The sequence below is a fragment of the Etheostoma spectabile genome, chromosome 12 (genome assembly GCF_008692095.1).
Source record: "Etheostoma spectabile isolate EspeVRDwgs_2016 chromosome 12, UIUC_Espe_1.0, whole genome shotgun sequence".
NCBI lineage: Eukaryota > Metazoa > Chordata > Actinopteri > Perciformes > Percidae > Etheostoma > Etheostoma spectabile.
In genome coordinates this window covers 23,614,170-23,620,169 of record NC_045744.1, presented here as the reverse complement: position 1 = coordinate 23,620,169, position 6,000 = coordinate 23,614,170, and the positions used below count along the sequence as shown (strand labels likewise).

Here is a 6,000-nt window from a genome sequence, read left to right as displayed (position 1 = left end):
TAAATACCAATCCTGACGGTGCATTAACACGCACATAAAACAGAATTTGGCATAATGGGGGAAACAGACTAATTATGTTATAGATGAGAAAATATGCATTTACTGTGACAAAACAGTATACAGATGAGATATTGCCTATTTCTGCGTTGTAGTGGTTTTACACACAGGTAAATACAGGTAATACTGTTGGGAATAAACAACTGCAAGGTATGGAATATAATTTAGGTAATGTAATGCGGATGATATCAGTTCCTTATTAGTGGGGGGGGGGGGTTATAATCAATTATTTTGTTAAATGTTAAAATAACGATTATTTAGCATGATTACTCAGACTTTTGCATTTATTGAAGTTAAAATAAATTGAAACAAACCAACAGTGAAAACCAGTGAAACTCATCCAATAATACTTTTCCAGTTGAACCTTTTGAATTGACCTTTTAAAATAAATATATATATAAAAATTATATTCAAATGTTGGCTGAGTGAGGAGCAAAAGTGCGCTTGTCATTGAGAACATAAGACAAAAAAAAAAAGTTTACTTGCAAACTGTAACGTGCAAAATAGGTTTTTTGTCTCGATTTACATTGTTTTTGTGATCCTTGGGAACAGAAATCACAATCAAAAGTTGATTAATTGCACTAGTAAACAGTTAAGTGTTTGACAGTGTCCAGATATCGTCTTTCTCTGGGGTGAAACCAGTTGTTGTGTCTGTTTGTCCTGGTTTTGATTGACCGTCTCATCCACCAGAGGGGTCAGAACAGACGGGGGTCCAAGGTGGGAGGGATCTTTTGGTATGTTGGCTGCTCTACTGAGGCAGCAAACACAGAATAGGCCCTCCCAAAAAAGGGCAGTTAGCAAATGTAGCATGATTAGGTAATCAAGTGACAGGGAATACACAGTGTTGAATATCATGATCAGTCTAAGTTACTCAGAAGGATCGGTAGGCTTCCAGGGAGGCAGTTATTGACGACATGACAGGTATAGGTAGTTATTTGCTGCCTAGGGTTTAATATCAAAGTGACATTCAGGTTAGCAAGTAGCTACTTAGAAAAGCTATCAAGGCTTTTTAATGCCGGCCCACATGAAAAGGCTAGAGTAAAAAAAAAAAGAAACCCTGTGCTTCCTGGGTGTGTTCTACTATTCTGGGTCTGACTGGTCTCGGAGTACGCACACTCTTCCTTGTTACAACTAGAATATTCTCTTTTATACACAACAGATTTGCCTGGATATCTCATAGCAGGTATTAACATGTGGACACAAGTTTCACAGCAGTGTTAACCCTCATGATGTCCTCGGGTCAAATTGACCCGTTGTCCTATATCAATGTTCTTTATAATTCCCCAAAATAACATGATTGATTCCACACTACTTTGGCAAGTACACATCTCTACTTTCATTAATTTTGGGGCGTCTTATTCAATTTTATAACATTTGAAGAAAAGAATTGAAGTGGTTTTGAAATAGTATTGAGTAAAAGTTGACATATTCCAGTCTGTGGTTATCCATCAACATCCATTCCTTTAATTTTAGTCTCAATAATTCCTAATTTCTGCTTTTTTTTCTGCTACATTAGGAATTATTTCCTATAAATGAGGTTTATTGACTATCAATTCCAAAAAACTGTAAATCTAAAGTTAATAAGTTAATGTTAAGTAGTGTTAAAAACGTTAAAAAAGTGAATAACATTGAAAAAAGGTGTCAAAAGTGTTGAAAAAGTTAAAAACATCAATAAAAAGCGTTGATTTTCAATTTTGACAGGAAGACAACACAAGGGTTAAGCTGGTGATGTAAAGCCATCTGTTATCACCAATGGCTTTTTGGAATTGAGTTTATTCTGATTCACAATTGATTATATTTTCAATTACAGTCCAATTGGGTTAGGGAAAGTTCAGGGTGTAGGATTTACTCCTTTCTTGGTTTCTTTGGAAGTTGAGTGTCTTTTATTTTACAATTGTGTAGATTAAAAGAAACATGAAAGTCAATTTTAACCAACACTGACAATAATAATAATAGTGTAACAGCCTTAGTTTTGAGTCCAGGCTCTCTGGGGGGTTATTGTGTTGCTTGTGTTTTTACTCACCTGTATCATGAAATTCATCTGTCACCAAAACACATGTCAAATGGGGGTGGAATTTTCCAGATTGGAAAGTGTGGTAAGTATTCCTAAACAATATGGGTAACCAGCTGTCATTTAACCATCTTATGAAATGAGAGATGCCTTTTCGGTGATTCGAGTGTATTTGGTGTGTTGCGTGCAGAGCGGTCCAGAGGGGCCCTAAGGGGCCCAAAGGGGCCGCCGGCCTTCATTTTGGCCAACCTGACATGCTCAGTCAGGAGGCGGGCACTGCCGGCAGTCGGACTCAAACAATGAGTCTGATCAATCTGATTGGTGGATTGCAAACCTGGAAACGAGGAGTGGGATGAGCTGTCTAAAGTCTCTCAAAATCTGCCGAAAATCTTTTGAACTGACCTTTTGTTGATCTGATATTAAGACACATTCAGAAACTGTAATTGGACTGTTCTTATATAGTGCTTTTCTAATATTAACTACTATTCAAAGCGCTTTTACATAGTACAGGAACCATTCACACACTGTGGCCGAGGCTGCCGTTCAAGGCGCCACCTGCTCATCCGATGAACTTGCCCAAGGACACTTCGACATGGGACTGCAGGGCCAGGGATCGAACCCCCAACCTTCCGATTGGCCGACGACCGCTCGAACCGCTGAGCACACACAGTTGTCCCCGCACGGCCTATTTCTCACTTAAAATGTTTTCACAAACACCGTTTTGGTGTGTAAGATATGAGATCGTATTCTGAGCGAGCCGCCATGACGGTCTGGCTTTGAATTTCCGAAGAAACCAGACCTGTATTGTGGTCGGCGTAGCGTTGACCAAACTATATTTATATCCATGATAATTAACAAAAGTCTTGTTTCTACATGAAAACAGTGAGTTTAAATGAGGTTGGGTGTTCATCACCATGGGGCTCTGTTGTTCCCAAAACCAGTTTCTTACACTTCCAAGTAAATAAAGCAATACACAACGCTGGCACATTTAGCTCACATGTAGTAAATTATTACATCAGTGCTACACTTGACATTTACTCAGTGTTTCCCTAGTTATGATGACATCCCACACTTTTTAGATTAGATTAGACTTTTGTAATAACTTCAACTGCTAAGCAACCCCTTTTTATAATGTAAACATTTCTGATATCTGACTCCCTCATGACACTGTTGGCCTTTCTGCACTACTAGCGCTAACGTTAGCTTTAACACTCTGACAGCATGAGCTGCGTCACAGAACACCAGGAGCTCCAGATAAGACTGAAACCACTGACGCGACATGTGCTCAGGGGTAGTCTCGAAAATGGCATCTAGTAAAATAGCATCACTAAGCCTAGTTGTTGTTGTTGTTGTTTTTTTTGTTTTTTTTATTTATTTTAAAGCCTTTTAAACTGAACCGTAAAACCCATGTCTCATGTGGAAATTTGTACAGGACGTAAAGTTTGCAATTGCACAACATACAACTAATATAAATTTACCTGAACAAAGTTGGGTAAAAGCACTAATTTGCCTTCAGGTTGTAAACCCTTTCATGGTGTTCTGATCCAACTTGACAGTAACTTTGAGATTGGGATCTTCTCAGGCTGGTATTCCTTTAGCGTAGAGAAAACCCAACACAAGACGCTGTTTGATCCGACTGACGATTGTCGAGAGGTTTGGGTCCTCTTTACAGCCACTCGTGCTAGAACTCTACCACAGAATCATTAAGATGAGCGGGAAGATCATTGGAAAACCCCAGACCACAATCACAACTATATTTCATTAACCCTCGTGTGGTCTCCACCTCCGGGACCCTCTCGTGTCCCTGGTGTCCCTCGGGTCAAACTGACCCGGACTTATTTGGGGTTTTAAAAACAATTCTGAAATAAAATTTTAATTCATAATCTATTAACAACTATCGTCTTTATCTCAATTTCCAACAGCTGAGATAACATCTGTTTAGGGAATGCATCAGTCTCTACTAGCACGCACACAAACATGGAAGTGGGGTTTGTTTTTTTGTCATAAGGTTATAATTCATTTTAAAAATCTACTATGGAAACAACATAAGCGTCATATCCAGAATCATTTTCTAAATTGATTCAGGAATACATGTTTATCACAGGAAATAAGGAAAGGACGCTGATTTCAGGTAGAAAACATGGAACTTGAACCATTTTTCGTCTTGTAAAAATTTGAAATGGGTCAATTTGACCTGAATACCAAAGAAGGGTTAACAGGCCATCAGGAAAAGTTAACGCATCATATCGGACCCCACCCATAATCTCAGTAACCAGTACAGTCTGTTACCTCAGGAGGAGACTCCCCCCCCCCCCCCCCACGATCCAAACGAGCAGAGTTCACCTTTGTGCCAGCATCCATCAGACTGTTGAACAAACAATAACCCCCCACCCCCCTATCTATCTATCTATCTATCTATCTATCTATCTATCTATCTATCTATCGATTGGGGCTTAACGATTTTTGAAAATTATCTAATTTTATTTTTTCTTTCAAAAAGATTGCATTTTGATATTTCTTTCTTTTTTTAAGCTCTGTCTTCTATACTATTCAGCAATAAATTATTGTATAATATGAACATCACAAGATTAGATAGCTTAAACACACTGGTCTTTCCTGGAGGCCAGGCCTGTATGTGATGATGAAATTAGGTGATGCATGAATTTTATAAATGCATGAATTTATTATTATACTGTATATGACATCGTTTATTTAACTACTTCAACCACAGTAGTATAATGAGCACTGACCAAGCCTGGTGGAAACAACCATTCATCTGAAAGTCAGAAACTAAAATGCAAATTGCAGAAATATAAAAACAAATGTAGATTTACCACACTTAGTAGTATTTAGATTATTATTCACTGTATAAACACATGTAAACATGTGGATAGCACTTTTTAAGCACTCCTTTGACCTTTACAAGACATTAAAGGAAAAATATAGTGTGTACGTACCCGTGTGTATGTACATACGTGTCAAACATACTGTACATACAATGTATGTTTTTATTTTTTAGCTGCCCTCCAGCCCCGCCCCATCAAGAAGTTGCGTGCATGACAGCCTTAACACTGCACTTGTTCAGAGAGGCTATCGTTCCGTTAGCGGTAGCATGCTGCTGGTGGTCTTGCTGTGGGATTAACTTTACTAATAAAGATCTTTTAACTGTCCCCAGGACACGTTTTAAAACCAGAGGTGAGGCTCTAAACCTCTCTCTCTTTTAGCTTTGAGAGCTTTGGATTCTGTGGAAACCTTTAAAAAAGAAAAGACACGTCTCTTTACACAAGCTTTTAACTAGCAATATGGCTCAGTATTTTATGTGTTGCTGTTTTATTTGTTTTTACTGTAAAGCACTTTGTGACCCTTCTTGTCTGTGAAAGGTGCGTTATAAACAAAGTTGACTTACTACTAATAAAAAGTAGAAACAACGCAGCCATGCTGCTGCGATCGCTCCCTGAACGTCATAGCGTCAGCGGGCCAAGTTGTGTTTAACAGGACTGCAGTACTACTATAATAAAAGTGAACAACGCAGCTGACTACCAATTTTAGTCTTTACATCAGCTAGTCCAGAAAGCTTCTCTCACAACTCAATCCCCTATGCTTTCAATAATAGATGATCAAAATAAGATGACTACCACTATTTTATCCTTTTGTTATAATGCTAGCTGGTATTAATATATTATATCTATCTCTTTATTCAAAAGTTATGATATAGATAGATATATAAATGACACATACCCACGACCATTTCAATCCCCTTTTGTTTTTACATCGTTATCTGGCAAACCCTAAATGCAGGTCTTAGATACATACATACTGCGGTCTATTATCGATATAATCATCACAAAGCCAGATCGTAAGACACAGACACAGCAACATACCCAATGGCCCTTTTCGCTTTTTTCCCCTACCAATGGACTGCAGGTACCCCT

General features: G+C 38.3%; 1 protein-coding gene across 1 annotated transcript in view; it reads left to right on the top strand.

The window, feature by feature from the left end:
* The window catches only part of ranbp9 (RAN binding protein 9), a 36,665-nt gene that overhangs the window by 1,176 nt on the left and 29,489 nt on the right, over window positions 1-6,000 (top strand).